Source organism: Rhipicephalus microplus, chromosome 5 (genome assembly GCF_043290135.1).
Source record: "Rhipicephalus microplus isolate Deutch F79 chromosome 5, USDA_Rmic, whole genome shotgun sequence".
NCBI classification, from domain to species: domain Eukaryota; kingdom Metazoa; phylum Arthropoda; class Arachnida; order Ixodida; family Ixodidae; genus Rhipicephalus; species Rhipicephalus microplus.
The window spans coordinates 64,612,849-64,630,717 of NC_134704.1; positions in this window are offsets into that span (position 1 = coordinate 64,612,849).

Here is a 17,869-nt window from a genome sequence, read left to right on the forward strand (position 1 = left end):
GCTCATACCCACTCTGGGGGATCGGCCAGAGAACATATAGTCTCATAAGAAATCACGTTTTCACTATGGCGCCCACCAAGCATCGATACGAATCGTCAACTCCACCTGTCCTCTTTGATGGCTCTCCGCATGCCCACTGGACTCGACCGAAGAGAAGCCACCCTTCTTCATCACTTATGGCTAGGAGTGGCATTTACAAAATCCTATTCCTTTGTCATGGGAATGGCCGACAACGCTCTCTGCGATGCCTGTCGTTGCGAAGAGACGCTACACCACATCCTGTGTGACTGTCCGTTGTATGAAATCCAGAGACAGTCACTGGAGTCCGCTTTTGCGCGCATCGACAACAGCCAAATGTCTGTGGACACTATTCTGTCAAGTGCCCGAGAGAAGACACTGCAACAGAAGGCGGCGAAAGCTCTGTTGAAATTCCTACGCGACACGGACTTGAACAAACGACAGTAACAGCAACGTCACACACCACAAATGACATGACTGGGCTATGACTAAGAGTGCGCGTGTGCTGCCAAATGTGCTGTGTTTCTCTCCCCCCTCTCTGCTCTCTATCTTTCATCTCCCCCATCCCTCTCCCATGCGCAAGGTAGCAAACCGGCTGCCTATAAGCTGGTTAACCTCCCTGCCGTTCTTTTCCCCCTGTTTTCATTCATATTCATTTAGGAACAATAACTGCACTATTGTTTGCAACAAAAAAGCGAAAAAAAGTTGTAGAATGAAAACAGTATAGTAACAAAGAAGTTCTATACCGCTATTTTATTTTCGTCACTGAAATAATGTGCCCCACAAGCGAGGAACACCAATGGCGTGTCATTGCACCAAAGAAGATGCAGCGCGTGTTCACGTGGCTCGAGACTCCAGGTGAAAACTGCCATTTTTAATCAACCGCGACGTTTGGGAAAAGCTAGCCGGCCACGCCAACACGCGCTGCGTTTTATCGCAGACCAACCTCAAAGAGCGATGGCTGCCGCAGCAAAGAAGCCTGTGCTGGTTCAGCTTGACATAGATTCCATCGACGGCGGCACCAGCCCATGGTTCAGTGGCATGGGTCGCATGATCGTGGCCATGGTGACCACAGACCCCGAAAACGCCGACCTGTTCGGACAGTTGGCGAGCGAAGGCAGCATGGCCACGCTCGTCTCTTACCTGGACACGGAACAGGCTATGGTGAGCTTCATCGCCCTGCTTTGCTACATTGCCCTGGGCCTCACGCTGCTCTCGCTGTTCGTGGTGCTTCCGGTGGCCACTTTCGCACTGCGTCGCCACACGGCCGGCGTGGGCCTGGTACAGTGCCTGATGTGCGGGCTGGTTTTGGTGGGTTTCTGCTTGGTTCAGCTCATTTGTCTCATGAGCATGATAAGCACCTGGTACGCCATGAAGGACGCCCTGGGAGAGAAGGCACCGGAAGCGTACGAGTGGACGTTCGAGCTGCTCCACAACTACACGCAGCTTACGGTGACGATGCTCAAGGCGGCCAAGGACACTGATTCCAACCTGGGCAAGAGCCTGACAGCAACCACAAACAGCATCAAGTAGCTCAAGGGCAACATAACGGCGTGGGAAAACAGCTTCTCCGCGTTCGACTCACTGCAGGGCATGACCACGGGCCTGCTTCCTTTTCTGCAGATGGGTGTCCTCGGCCTCGGCATGGCGACGGCAGTCTCCTCTGCCCTGCTTGGATGCGTCGCATGGAACCGCCGGAAGAGGAACATGGAGCAAGGCAAGAAGAGCCCCATTTTCGTGGCGACTATCATTGTGGCCAGCGCGGTTCTGCTGCTAGTGCACCTGATTATCGCGCTGCCCATGATAGCACGCTGGCTGCCACTGTGCGTGATGACTAACACGTACCTGTGCGCACCGTACCGCGATAGCTCGTACGTTGTGCTCGACGATGCTATCACCAGACTGTGGCCTCCGAGTAGCAGGCCCGAGCCGTTCTGCCGGCTTGTGCCCAGCAAACTCGCCGTCAACTGTTCCACCAAGGGCAAGGCACCGATCAAGAGCCTCCCGACGTGTGCGAGCAAGGCCACAAAAAAGAAGACCCTTGAAATGCCAGGGGAAGACGCCGTCGTGGAAGTGCAAGTTCTGCGGCCGCCACAACCGAAAGCTGCAGCAGCGCCGGCGGCCAAGGTTAAGGTCAACGGCGACTGTTTTTATCCTTACAAGATCATCGACACGGACATGACAGCAGCGTGCCCACTTTACTCGGATAACCTGGTTGCCCACTGGATGGCTATGGTGGTGTCGGTAATCTTCGGTGTGGTCGCTGCCATGGCTGCTGGTGCACTTGCCGTTGTGTATTTGGCCATCGGCAAAAAGAAGCCGAAAAAGAAAATCAAAAAGCTTCGCAGAAGAAAGCGCGCCAAGAGGTTATCATCGGAGACCCAGACGCCTCCGCCAACCCCTCCGCCGCCACCCCCACCACCTCCCCCTCCGTCACCAGCTCCGCCCGAGCCTGTGAAAATTGAGGTACAAGTTCCGGAACCGATTGCGTTGCCTGTGCCCATCAAGAGGCGGCGGCGACGTCGCAAGCCAGTCAGGCCCGTCCTCGTGATGCCGCGGCCGACATGCTCGCACCCACCACCACAGCCCTTACCCCCTCCGATGTCAACGCTTTTGCCGGCTCCGATCTTCCTGCCTCCGCCTATGATGCCCACGATGCCGCCGTTTCCGACGCCACCCGCACTTCCGCCTCCACCACCCAGCGAGCCACCACCGCCCCCGCAGATGATGAACAACTGTTCGGCTGAGAACCAGCAGTCGGCCGTCGCGTTCACGAACGTGAACGTGTACGGCGGTGGTGCAGCAGGCGGCTGTGGTTCGTGGCCGTACGCGCAGTCTGCGCTGCCTGCAGTCTACCCGACCAGAGCAGCGATCTCTGCGCAACCCAGCCGCACGACTTTGACGCCGCAGCCGGTACCATCTTGCGGGGTGACCCAGACGTCGGCGTCGCGTCTAACGGGGGGCTCATCGCCGGCGGCACCATCGACAGCGGCTTCGCGAAGTGTGTTCCAAGGTGTCCGAAGCATGACGCAGCCCGTGGTCACTGAGCGCTAGACCTACGTGGTGCAGGAACGGCGCACATGACTGTATATTTAGCTGATCCACGTCTTTCTTGGAGGCATTGAGCACCTCCAGAGGCGCTAATATATAGTAATAAACGTGGTGTCGTTAATAGACCGAATAACAGTTGTCTGTTGATATCACTCGCGAAGATTTTGCACACTTCACGTGAAGCACAGTTAGTGCGAAGCATTCTAATGAGAAAATACGGCACCACGAGAGCTTCGAGGTAGCCCTATCGACCTACTCCCAAGCTTTAAATGCGGAGCAATTGTTAGCGAACTTGGGCGACTTTGAGCGTATCTATCTATCTATCTATCTATCTATCTATCTATCTATCTATCTATCTATCTATCTATCTATCTATCTATCTATCTATCTATCTATCTATCTATCTATCTATCTGTCTGTCAGATCTATCTATCTATCTATCTATCTATCTATATATCTATCTATCTATCTATCTATCTATCTATCTATCTATCTATCTATCTATCTATCTATCCATCTGACCGCCTACGACTTTCAGCTCTCCTGGCCGTTTGGATAAGGGTATCAATACCGAACTTGGTATGGCATAACATCACTCTATGACGAGCATATTTCACTAGTAACATGAAAATCATGATATGTATGTCATGAATGTCATGATTTACATTTTATGGTCTTGCTGCTCTTGCGGTGGCTTCGTTTACATGGCACGTTGCAAAACTGGTACTGTATGACATAATTGCATGGCGAATGCAAGCCACACACTCTAACAGAGAAATTATGACACGCGTGTCTTATAACAACATGACTACATGCCACGCTCATGATGCGCTCGCGGACATTTCGCTAGTGTCTCATGTACAAAAAGTGGTAATATGGTACGTGAATGGATGACGAAGGTATGTGACATATGCAAACATGATATTCATGAGATGCGTGTCATGTAACAACATGACCACATGCCACGCTCATGATGGACGTGGCCGTTTCGCTAGCTTCACTTATACCATCTTTGGTTTTACGGGGCGTGAATGAATGACGAAGGTATTAGGTTGGCGAAAAACATGATAAACTAAAGATGCGTGTCATGTAACAAAATGACTACATGATGCGCTCACAACCATTTCGCTAGCTTCACATATGTTAAATTTGGTATTACGTGACGTCAATGGATGAATAAGGTATGTGACTGGCGCAAACATGATAATAATTTAATGCGTGTCATGTGACAAATTGACCACATGCCACAGTTAAGGCGCATATACACTTCGACGTGAGAGGGCGAGCGAGCACGCCGGCGTGGCCACGCCAGGCGTGGTCTGTCGCTTTGACGCATGCGCGTTTCAGCACGTCCGGCGTACCTCCATCACGAAAAAAGGCCGATGCAGTGCTCTCTGGGTAACGCATCGGCGCGAAATGCAGCATGTCGTACGTCGCGCCTGGCGTGAGACTATAGAGTTCTCGCGTTTTGCTAACGTATAGCGTCACTGTGCCCAGCGTGCGCGCGCGTCAACGTCACGTTGGAGTATATCGGGCCCCTCATGATGCACTCGCCACCGTTTCGCTAGCTCCGCATATACCAAATATGGTGTTACGTGACATCAATGGGTGACGAAGGTATATGACTAGTGCAAACATGACAATTACCTCATGCGTCTCATGCAAGAACATGACAACATACCACGTTTTCAGCGTGCTCGCGACCGTTTCGCTAGCTTTATATACTAAATTCGGGCCCACGTGACGTGAATAGATGGTGAAGGTAAACGACACGTCTAAACATAGTAATCATGACACGGAAGTCGTGTACGGCATAATTTATCTCCACCTCGTAACGTTGTGGGGCTTTTAAAGTTACATATCAATCTTCCTCATTCGTGCTTCGCATATAGAATCAATTACTATTGTACGTGGTATCTGCCAATTTTGTTTTGAAATGTCCATCATTCGAAAGTGAGTACTGACACACAAAAAATAAAAAGAAGAAGATAAGAAAGCCTAAAGGGATGTGCCACGGACATTTACGATCCAGCAACGCCCAGGAGGCTATACGAACATTATCTTTCGAAAGCAGGCTCCTAAACCTTCGCGCTATAGAAACTGAACCTTCTTATTTTTTTTTTCCAGTTCGCTCCAGCCAGAGTCCTTCCATAATCCGGCTAAAAGAATTGTATCGTCTCGGTACAAATAAATGTGTCACCTTTTTTTATTGCTTCCTGCTTACCGCGCATGTTCGCGAAAAAAAATTACAGCATATCCATGAAGTAAACGATGATGAGTGGGGTGAAGCGTCCGTCTGTCGCGTTCGTTCGTTCTTGCTTCCGTCCATGCGTCCTTCCGTGCATCTATACATCCGTGCGTTCTGCCGAGCGTCCGCCCCTGCGTCCATCTGTCCTCTCATCTGTCTGTCTGTAAGTCCACTCGTCGATCCAAGCGTCCGTCTGCTTGTCTGTCCGTTCGTGCATCTGTCCGTCCATCCATGCATCACTATACGGCGTCTTTCATAGTCATATGGAGGTTTTCGTACGTTAAAACCCACATACCAAACCAGCCAACATCAGTCGATCTGATGTCGTTTTAGCGGCAAAGCTGATAAAGGCTCCGAAGCTTCACCCCATTCATCATCGTTCACTCTGTGGATATGCTGTGATTTTTTTCCCTCGAATTCGCAGAGAGGGTGATCTTGAGCGCCTTCATGCAGCTGAAGTTTTAACAGTTGGGCGGCGCTCAGCAGCTGTCTAAAACTTAACCGATGCTTGCGTGTAGTATATGCTGCAATCAGTGTCCTTGCGTAGGCCATGCAGCTGTCTTCTCAATTATCATCGCCACAGTATTTTCTTCCACAAGAGGTACTTATTGAGGAGAAGCCACAAATTACGCTTGAAAAGCGGAAATTGACCATTATAGGCGTCCGCACGCGTGACGTGAACTCAATATGATGTGATGTCACACTGTGACGGGTCTGTGACCTCACCACACGAGAGACACTTGGTCCAAGATGGGACTACGGAGACGCTGCGAAACCGCGTGAGCATCTGAATGTTTTCATTGCCTCCGATCCCGGAGACTGTGCGTTACCTCGTTGGCCACAAAACGTTGTAGTGGGGAGAGGTGAAAGGGGAGGGGGAGAAGATCAGTAAAGTTGAAGAAGAAAAAGAAGGTGGCTATAGATTACGAGTCGTCTTAAGGAAATGCCGGACCTTTCTCTTGAACCTGGCGACGCGGACTGGTGAGGTTAGCAAACTACGAAAGCACCAACTGAAGCGTCTTCAATAAAATGCGCCTACCACCGCTCTATTCGTTTGGTTGTTAGAGAAACAAAACGGCGAGGCCCCCTGTTAGAGCACCGGTAACCTTGTGTAAGATAGGCGAAATAGTCGTGACTAGCCCCTCACGAGGTGACGCAATCGCCTTTCCTAGCGAGATTGAATTCCACGAATCCCAGAGAAGCCCGCCTTAGTGCAGCCTATTAGTTACTGCATATGCCACCTTTAGCCTTATGGAGAACTTTAGCACAGTCCGCAACAGCGGGCACCCTGCGCTGTCGCGATCCAGGTTATAAAGCCGCTTGTATACAACAATGGAACGGTAATCAAACGCGCTTGGACGGCGTGTATACTCTCCGCCACTGTCGTCTCGTAGAGCATCAAAGTTCTGTATTCATAAAATATTGCCAGCATTCATTACGGTAACACACAATGGTAAAGCAATGCGTGCCACGGCGTTCTTTCTGCGCTATCACTTCCGCGTATTTTTGGAAGAGTGTGCGAGAAGATCGAGCGAGACGTCGAAGGCTGTAATCTGTTTCAAAACATCTACTTCGAGTGAACTGCTATTTTGTAAGGCGAAAGCTTTGCTCGTCAATGCGAAAATTGACCGGCGTCCTGCGTCGGCGGTGCCAACAGAAAGATGCAAATAATTATCATCACGTAATGACATCGCCATACGACGTCACGTTTCCCTAAATCTGCCATTTTCGCGCCAATATGACGTCATGGCATGACATTGTGAATTGGTCTACGGTAGGCTGATCTCGGAGGCAGTGCAAAACCAGGCATCCGATTCTGAATGCAATGCAAAACAAAGTTCGCTACAGAAAGCTTTCAGAGGATGACAGGGATGGAACAATAGACTGAGCAAAATAAGAAGATGGCTTTCGCGTTTTAACTATCTTGTTTGACTGCATATTGACCCCTGTGAATTGTTTTTAGTGTGAGAGCATATGTTGAATCCACGAAGTAGGAGTAACTGCATCGAGTTCTTTTCATCCACTTCACTTTCTGCACCTTTATGACATAACTATCAGAAATAACATCCTTTCCTTGCAATAGTGTATGGTATTTCTATTATTCTTGTGTCTAACAAAACAGAACGAGCCTTCAAATATCGCATTGTTTCAGGGATAGAGTTCTTGCTGCTCCCGAAAAAGTATCCCTATAGTTAGTATTGGATCGTTCACGGTTTTATTTGGTTGGTTGGTTGCTCCTCAGCGACCAAGCACATCCCAGTTAGATTCGTTGTTCGTTTGTTTGTTTGTTAATTTGTTTGTTTGTTTGTTTGTTTATTAGTTTGTTTGTTTGTAGCCTAGAATCCATGGCTTGTACCCACTCTGGGGGATTGGCCAGAGAACATATAGCCTCATAAGAAATCAAGTTTTCACTATGGCGCCCACCAAGCATCAATACGAATCGTCAACACCACCTGTCCTCTTTGACGGCTCTACGCATGCCCACTGGACTCGACCGAAGAGAAGCCACCCTTCTTCATCGCTTATGGCTAGTAGTGGCATTTATGATCTTATTCTTTTGTCATAGGAATGGCCGACAACGCTCTCTGCGATGCCTGTCATTGCGAAGAGACGCTACAACACATCCTGTGTGACTGTCTGTTGTATGAAATCCAGAGACAGTCACTGGCGTCCGCTTTTGCGCGCATCGACAACAGCCAAATGTCTGTGGACACTATTCTGTCAAGTGCCTGAAAGAAGACACTGCAACAGAAGGCGACGAAAGCTCTGTTGAAATTCCTACGCGACACGGACTTGAACAAGCGACGGTAACAGCAACGTCACACACCGCGAAAGGCAAGACTGGACTATGACTAAGTGTGCGCGTGTGCTGCCGAATGTGCTGTGTTTCTCTCCTCCCTCTCTGCTCTCTATCTTTCATCTCCCCCATCCCTCTCCCATGCGCAGGGTAGCAAACCGGCTGCCTATAGGCTGGTTAACCTCTCTGCCATTCTTTTCCCCCTGTTTTCATTCAGATTCATTCAAGAACAATAAATGCACTATTGCTTGCAACAAAAAATAGAAAAAAGTTGTAGAATGAAAACAGTATATTAAAAAAAGTTCTATAACGCGATTTTGTTTTCGTTACTGAAATAATGGGCATTATTTATAACGAGAAACTTAACTGGAGCCCTCACATAGACTATATCGTGGCAAAGGCACAACGAGCTTCAGGCTTATTGCGAAAGTTGAGCAACAGAAAATATGGGTTACGTAGACACACCTTATTAATGATATATAAAATGTACATGCGCCCAATACTCGATTTTGGGTGTATATTATTTTCGGGTGGCCCTACGTACAAAATTAAACCGTTAGTTCTATTAGAGCGAGAAGCGTTACGGTTGTGTTTGCGACTCCCCAGGTATGTCGCTATTAATGTACTATATCAGGAAGCTCGCATACCAACTATTCTTTGCCGATTCCGTATCTTAACAGTACAAACATACTTGAAATTTTACGGCTTATCAGCGAGACGGTCTGCATATGCCTTTATTAGTGACCCCGACGCCTTCTTCCTCGCTCACTGGCCACGCTTTCGTACTCCCCAGATTATTTTTGTACAAAAGAAACTTGAAAGCATAAAGGTGGATATCAGATCGGTAATTGGAACCAAAGCATTAAATCACAATATTACGATAGAATGTGATGAAATTTTTCCCCCACTATCTAAGTTTCAATCTTCGAGTTACTTAAATGACAGGTTAGAAGACTACATAGCTCATGCGGAAATAAAGAACATAATAGCCACAGACGCTTCTGTGAATAAAGAAAAGGCAGCAGTAGGAATCGTCTCAGATTACCTCGGTTGGTCATTCTCGGTAAGACTACCAGACTTCACTCCGGTTTTCGAAGCTGAGCTCCTGGCTATTATTTTAGCGCTACGAAAACTTCCTTCAAACGAAGAGAGTGCAATGATAATTACTGATTCTCTTTCGCTGTGTACTACTCTCACAGCTTCAGAACAATCAAGAGCTCTAGCGACATTACAAACATTAGTTCCACCTCATGTGAAGTTCCTGAAGTTAGTCTGGGTCCCGGGACACTGTGGCATACGGTTGAATGAAATAGCCGACTCACTATCTCGAGCCACACTTGATGGCCCTGTGATCTCGGTACTACCAGAATCGGAACACATAGTGTCGATCAGATATAGAAAATGGGCTATTTATACGGATATTATGGAAAATATTACTAAATATACGGACTATCAGCACCTAACATACCCCTGGAAACCTCAGTGGAGTCAATCTAAAAAGTTAGAAGTTATTTTAACCAAATTTCGATGTCGTGTCCCTCCATTAAACTTTTACTTGCACAGAGCTGGTCTGGCGATATCCCCCCTGTGTCCATTCTGTGAAGAAACGGAAACAATAGAGCATTACTTTATAACATGTAAAAACTATTCATTAATTAGGAAAAGACTTTTAATTGTTCCGTTTCAAGCAGTAGGTTTAAATTTAACTGCAGATAATGTTCTAAGTTTCGGTGCCTTTAGCTTGGGACATTGCCACAGGAGCGTATTCGATGCTGTATGCAATTTCATTCGAGAATCAAAGCGCATGTCATAATAATGCCTGCTTAAATATATTTCTGACGACACTTGTCTAATTTTGAATGAAATTTGCATATTCATTTGATTGTGACCGGGTGAGATAAGCTCGATTGTCTGGTCTACTCAAAATTTCTGCCTTCCACTGTAGTATTACCTCACCTTTTCTCTTCTTGAATCAATCTTCAATTATTTGTTTAGTTTAATATTCCTTTTTACTTAATTATTATTTTCTATTACATCATTAGTTTTTTTCATTAAGGATAAACCTTTTAATATATCTCATATAGGATACTTCTAGATTTCATGGCCAATCCCCCATAGTGGGTATGTGCCAGTGCGAAGGGGCAACAACAACAACAACATAATGTGCCCCACTAGCGAGGAAGACCGAAGGCATGACACTGCACCGAAGAAGATGCAGCGCGTGCTCACGTGGCTCGAGGCTCCAGGTGAAAACTGCCATTTTTAATCAACCGCGACGTTTGGGAAGAGCAAGCCGACCACGCCAACACGCGCTGCATTTTATCGCAGGCCAACCTCAAAGAACGATGGCTGCCGCAGCAAAGAAGCCTGTGCTGGTTCAGCTCGACATAGATTCCATCGACGGCGGCACCAGCCCATGGTTCAGTGGCATGGGTCGCATGTTCGTGGCCATGGTGACCACGTACCCCGAGAACGCCGACCTGTTCGGCCAGTTGGCGACCGAAGGAACCATGGGCACGCTCGTCTCTTACCTGGACACAGAACAGGCTATGTTGAGCTTCATCGCCCTGCTTTGCTACATTTTCCTGGGCCTCACGCTGCTCTCGCTGTTCGTGGTGCTCCCGGTGGCCACTTTCGCCCTGCGTCGCCACACGGCCGGCGTGGGCCTGGTACTGTGCGTGATGTGCGGGCTGGTCCTGGTCGGTTGTAGCTTTGTTCAGCTCATTTGTCTCATGAGCATGATAAGCACCTGGTACGCCATGAAGGACGCCCTGGGCGAGAAGGCACCGGAAGCGTACGAGTGGACGTTCGAGCTGCTCCACAACTACACGCAGCTTACGGTGACGATGCTCAAGGCGGCCAAAGACCCTGATTCCAACCTGGACAAGAGCCTGACGGAAACCACAAACAGCATCAAGTGGCTCAAGGGCAACATAACGGCGTGGGAAAACACCTTCTCCGCGTTCGACTCACTGCAGGGCATGACTACGGGCCCGCTTCCCTTTCTGCAGATGGGTGTCCTCGGCCTCGGCATGGCGACGGCGGTCTCCTCTGCCCTGCTTGGATGCGTCGCATGGAACCGCCGGAAGAAGAACTTGGAGCAAGGCAAGAAGAGCCCCTTTTTCGTGGCGACTGTCATTGTGGTTAGCGTGGTTTTGCTGCTAGTGCACCTGATTATCGCGCTGCCCATGATAGCACGCTGGCTGCCACTGTGCGTGATGACTAACACGTACCTGTGCGCACCGTACCGCGATAGCTCGTACGTTGTGCTCGACGATGCTATCGCCAGACTCTGGCCTCCGAGTAGCAGGCCCGAGCCGTTCTGCCGACTGGTGCCCAGCAAACTTGCCGTCAACTGTTCCACCAAGGGCAAGGCGCCGATCAAGAGCCTCCCGACGTGTGCGAGCAATGCCACCAAAAAGAAGACCCTTCAAATGCCAGGGGGGGACACCGTCATGGAAGTGCAAGTTCTGCGGCCGCCACAACCGAAAGCTGCAGCAGCGCCGGCGGCCAAGGTTAAGGTCAACGGCGACTGTTTTTATCCTTACAAGATCATCGAAACAGACATGACAGCAGCCTGCCCACTTTACTCGGATAACCTGGTTGGCCACTGGATGGCTATGGTGGTGTCCGTCATCTTCGGTGTGGTTGCTGCCATGGCTGCTGGTGCACTCGCCGTTGTGTATTTGGCCGTCGGCGAAAAGAAGCCGAAAAAGAAGAAAATCAAGAAGCTTCGCAGAAGAAAGCGTGTCAAGAAGGTATCATCGGAGACCCAGACGCCTCCGCCAACCCCTCCGCCGTCACCCCCACCACCTCCCCCTCCGCCACCACCTCCGCCCGAGCCTGTGCAAATTGAGGTGCAAGTTCCGGAACCGATTGCGGTGCCTGTGCCCATCAAGAGGCGGCGGCGACGTCGCAAGCCAGTCAGGCCCGTCCTCGTGATGCCGCGGCCGACATGCTCGGACCCACCACAGCCCTTTTCCCCTCCGATGTCAACGCTTTTGCCGGCTCCGATCTTCCTGCCTCCGCCTATGATGCCCGCGATACCGCCATTTCCGACGTCACCCGCACTGCCGCCTCCACCACCCAGCGAGCCACCACCGCTCCCGCAGATGATGAACAACTGTTCGGGTGAGAACCAGCAGTCGGCCGTCGCGTACACGAACGTGAACGTGTACGGCGGTGGTGCAGCAGGTTGCTATGCTTCGTGGCCGTACGCGCAGTCGGCGCTGCCTGTAGTCTACCCGACCAGAGCAGCGATCTCTGCGCAACCCGGCCGCACGAGTTTGACGCCGCAGCCGGTGCCATCGTGCGTGGTGACCCAAACGTCGGTGGCGCGTCTAACGGGGGACTCGTCGCCGGTGGCCCCATCGACAGCGGCTTCGCGACGTGTGTAACAAGGTGTCCGAAGCATGACGCAGCCGGTGGTCACTGAGCGCTAGACCTACGTGGTGCAGGAACGGCGCTCATGACTGCATATTTAGCTGGCCCACGTCTTTCTGGGAGGCTTTCAGCGCCTTCAGAGGCGCTAATATATAGTAATAAACGTGGCGTCATTAATAGACCGAATAACAGTTGTCTGTTGATATTACTCACGAAGGTTTTGCACTCTTCACGTGAAGCACAGTTAGTGCGAAGCATTCTAATGAGAAAATACGGCACCACGAGAGCTTCGAGGTAGCCCTATCGACCTATTCCCAGGCTTTAAATGCGGAGCAATTCTTAGCGAACTTGGGCGACTTTCAGCGTATCTATCTATCTATCTATCTATCTATCTATCTATCTATCTATCTATCTATCTATCTATCTATCTATCTATCTATCTATCTATCTATCTATCTATCTATCTATCCACCTACGACATTTAGCTCTCATGGCCGTTTCGTTAATGATATCGATACCAAAGTTGGTATAGGACAGCATTACTGTATGAAAAACATATTTGATTAGTTATAACATGTAAGTTAGGACAAGTATATCTTGAATGTCATGATTCACATTTCATGGTCCAGCAGCTTTTTCGGTGGATTCGTTCACAGTACATGTTGCAAAACTGGTATGGTATGGCATGATTGCATGGCGAGCACAAGCGACAGACCCTAACATGAAAATCATGATAGGCTTGTCATGTAACAACATGATTACGTGCCACGCTCCTGATGCTCTGGTGGCAGTTTCGCTAGCCTCACTTATACCAAATTCGGTATTACGGGACGGGAATGGATGACGAAGGTATGATACTGGTGCAAACATGATAAGCATGAGATGCGTGTCATGTAACAACATGACTACATGCCACACTGATGATGCGCTCACGGCTGTTTCATTAGCTTCAGATATGCCAAATTTGGTATTCCGGTACATGAATGAATGCGAAGGTATGTGACTGGTGCAAACATGATGACCGTGAGATGCGTGTCATGTGAGAACATGACTACATGCCACAGTCAAGCCGCCCATACATTTCGACATGACGCGGTAAGCGTGCTCGCCGGCGTTCATTTCGTCGCATCACGCCGGCGTTGCCACGACAGGCGCCGGTCCTGATATATACTCGCAGGTGCGTGCCGCGCTGCATTGCTTTGACGCATGCGCGTTTCAGCGTGTCCAGCATCCCTCTGTCAAGAAAAGAGGGAGACGCAGCGTTGTCTGAGTAACGTATCGGCATAGAGTAATGTTACTCTATGGCATCGGCACGAAATGAAGCGTGACCCGCCGCGGTGGTCTAGTTGCTAAGGTACTCGGCTGCTGACCCGCAGGTCGTGGGATCAAATCCCGGCTGCGGCGGCTGCATTTCCTATGGAGGCGGGAATGTTGTAGGCCCATGTGCTCAGATTTGGGTGCACTTTAATGAACCCCAGATGGTCTGAATTTCCGGAGCCCTCCACTACGGCATCTCTCATAATCATATGGTGGTTTTGGGACGTTAAACTCTACATAGCATATGCAGCATATCGCATTTCGTGCAGGTTGCCGTGGGGCCGCGTCGACGGACGCTAATCGCGCCTTGCGTGAGTCTATAGAGTCTAGCGTTTTGCTAACGTAGCGTCACCATGCCCAGCGTGCGCGCGTGTCAACGCTACTTGGGAGTATATTGGGTCCTTCATGATGCGCTCGCGGCCGTTTTGCTAGCTCCACATACACAAAATTTTGTGTTACGTGACGTCAATGGATGACGATATATATGACTGGTGCCAACATGTTAATCCTGACACGCGTGTCATGTAAGAACATGACAATATACCACGCTCATAGCGTGCTCACGACCGTTTTGCTCGCTCCACATATACTGAAATTGGTATCACGTGACGTGATGACGAAGGTAAACGACACATCCAAACATGTTAATCATGACACGGAAGTCATGTACGGCATCATTTATCTCGACCTCGTAACGTTGGGGTGATTTTAAACTGAGATATCAACATATCTTATTCGTGCTTCGCATATAATCGATTCCGACTGTACGTGGGGTCTTCCAATTTTTAAAAGGCCACTCACTAGGCCCCATACCAAATTTTAGTTAGACAATGGAAGTTGTTGGGTGTCCGACGAGGAACATTTTGCCACAAAAAATATTTGAATGGGTTCATCACGAGCAGAGATAACAGCTTTTGTTTTTGAAGCGGCGCGAAATGAGGATGACAGGAGGCGAGCTCGACTCCCCTGCCGCTCCTCCGCGTAGCCTTCGCAAGCCGAATCTCCTCCCCACCCTCTCCAGCATCCGACGAAGAAGTGACGTCGCATGATGTGCCCCAATTGGAGGATTAAATTTTTTTTAATCCCACTTGATGTTCCCAAACAAGTCCAACCCCCGCGCACGCGAGCGGCGTTTCTTTGTTGACCAGCGCTACTTTGTTGTCTTCTGCCTTTTTTTGCGGGATAGTTTCAAAATTCTGGCTTAGACGCGGTAGAATAGATGAGCACCATAAGTGCACGAACGCGTAGGAGCGTTCCATGGCGGTCGTCTGCTTTATGCGCTGACCGCGGAAACACAAAAGCATGCGAAACGCTGGCACATTAGCCCCACAACTCGTTGCTATTTGCGGGAGATAAATGGGAAAAAGACACTCACAATCCCTTATTGCGTCTCATTATTTATCTAGAGTTTTATTGATCTTTTCAAGCAACAAATACATACACTACGCGAGCCATGTTAAATATATTTCGCCATATCACGTGCCACTGTTTGCAACGTCATAGCAAGGTCGTCTACGTAGAGGACCAGCGTCACTGCATTGCCGTGTACGTAGGGCCATTCATATGCGCATGTCATGCCCTCATTCTCTAAGCGCTCGCCGGCAGAGGGGAGGAGGAGAAGCAGTCATTTTGAAATATGACCCATTTCCGTAGCGAGTAGCGGTGCAAATTTTGGCAGACGTGATCATGAACGCCTCGTCTACGCATTGCGCTTGTCAGCTCAAAATGGTCAAACATGGTGAGTGACCCTAAGGGCTCTTTCCCCCTTCCCTTCCCGCGTTCAGAGACGACAGTGGTTTTCTCCTCTTCTTCGCTGCATTTTGCGCACGCGATGCATCCTCCTCGCCCCTTAGTTCTGAAAAGCACGTAATGCAGTATTAGCGCAAGAGCCTATGAATATTTCACGCTTCTCAGCTACACGCTGTTATCGCCGCTTGCGCAGTTGTAAACCCACAAAATGGTGTAGTCGGTTGGTCGCGCACGATATTCACGCGAGGCAAGGAAGAACGGATAGACATTGTAAGGAAAGGACTTAAAGACCCGAGGAACTTCAAACCAAAACTGAAGAAGACGAGCGGAGGGCAGGTGGCACGAAGGCGACAACAAGAAATGAAGAAGAAGGCACGTGCGATTTCGATGTCGTGTCTCCCCCCTAAACCTGTATCTACATAGAGCTGGTCAGACAACATCACCCCTCTGCGCATTATGCGGAGAAATGGAATCACTAGATCATTATTTTTTGTATTGTCGCCTCTACGAGATACTTAGAAAAAGGTTACTAGTTATGCCATTTCGGAAAATAGGCCTTAGATTGACGGCGGAAACGGCGCTAAGCTTTGGCGCCTCAGCTTTGGGACATTGCCACAGGGATGCTTTCAATGCCGTTTGCGATTATATTCTGGGAACCAAGCGTACACCTTTGTAATCTTCAATCAAAAAAATTATTTATTACTCCCCAGGGCCGAGTGAAGTAAACGCAGCTGAGTGGTAATCATAACATCAAATCTCAAGATTGCTCAACTTGATTTTTTTTCGCTTGCTCTTTTTATGTTGTTTTTATTTTTACATTAGTCCTATTATAATACCAACTCACAACACATAGTTAAAATGATCACAGAAAAACTGCACTACACTTTCTTGGCCAATCCCCCTGAGTGGGTATGAGCCAACCTCCCAGGGAAACAAAACAAAAACGTGCGATTACGAGGCAACTGTGCGCCAATCAGCTGATGACCAGTGGTGGCCCATAGAGGTGGCGTGCCACGATTGGGCCACGTGCGAGCATTACGTGGCAGTAGGCTGTGTGGCTGGGGACGAGCCGGAGCAGCGGCAGACGGGAGACAGCGGGCTGAAGCGTCGGACGCAGGCGATCCGGGTTCCGGCCAGGGAACGCGGCTGTCCACGTTACTGTCGTCCAACTACCAGCTGGGGCGGCATTGCCGGCACGAGTACTGCATCTCGGGGCGCGGCCTGGCCTGCTGTTCTCTTCCTTGCCGAGGGCATCGCGGATCTCGGCGAGGCGTCTCCGCGGTCAGCCGTTCAACACAGCGATGAACGTGGCCTGGCTAATGGTCACGGTTGCGTCGAGCATCACGTCTCGGCGCACGCTCTTCGCTGGATGGGCTGGCCATTCCCCGCATGGAGCATCGCGTCTCCGATGCGGGTTGACTGCTCAGTAGTCGCACCCATGCCATCAAGCGCCGGTGTGACCAGAGCGTCGCACTTCGGCAAGGGACGAGCGAGGTGTTCTGCCGGGCGAGACGCGGGCGTCTGTACGGAGGACTATGGAGCCGGGCGAGGATTGAGGGTGGCCGAGGATTCAGATTCCAGGGGAGTTGCTGGCTGAATCGAGGATCGCCGAGCGGTGCCGAGCCGTATTGAGCGACGCACCAGCCTCGGAAGTGGGCCGCGAGCTCACGAGCTGTGCACCCGAGGGTACCTGGCTGTGCGCTGGCCAAGGCGAGAAACGCCGGTGAGTGAGCTGCCGCTCCGCAGCTGTAGCGAGCAGCATTTCAGCATGGCACAGACGGTGCTGTGCTGGCCAAAACCCGCACGTGGAACCGCTACGTCCGGGCGGTGATCAAGAGCTTGGAAACGAGATCCGAGGTCGCGCTGGTCCAGGCATCTCCGCCACCGCAGCTCGAGGGTTGAGGCCCCGAAGGCAGACGAAGCGGTGCGCCGCTCGAGAGGACGAGTTCCTGGCAGCGTTCCTGAGTCGGACGTGGGACCCGTGCGTAGCGGCCAGGTCGAGCTCCGGTGTGTCTGTTCGGGGTCGAGTCCGTTGGCCTGTATAAGGTCCAAGGACGGGGCCTGCTGAACGCCTCCTGCCTGGGTGCAGTGGCCGGGAGCAGGTAAGTGGGCGAGGCCTACCGGGCGTGGTCCTCGGGAGCCGGGGCCTGACTCTGGACCTCAGGAGTTGCGACCCTGACTCCTGGGCTGGCCGCGACGTCCGACTAAACGGCGCTGCACACGGTAGCGCATCCGTGTGCCGTCAGCCGTTCCAACCGTGCCACCTTTGCCCTCGCGCACGTCGACGACCGCATCATGTCGAGACG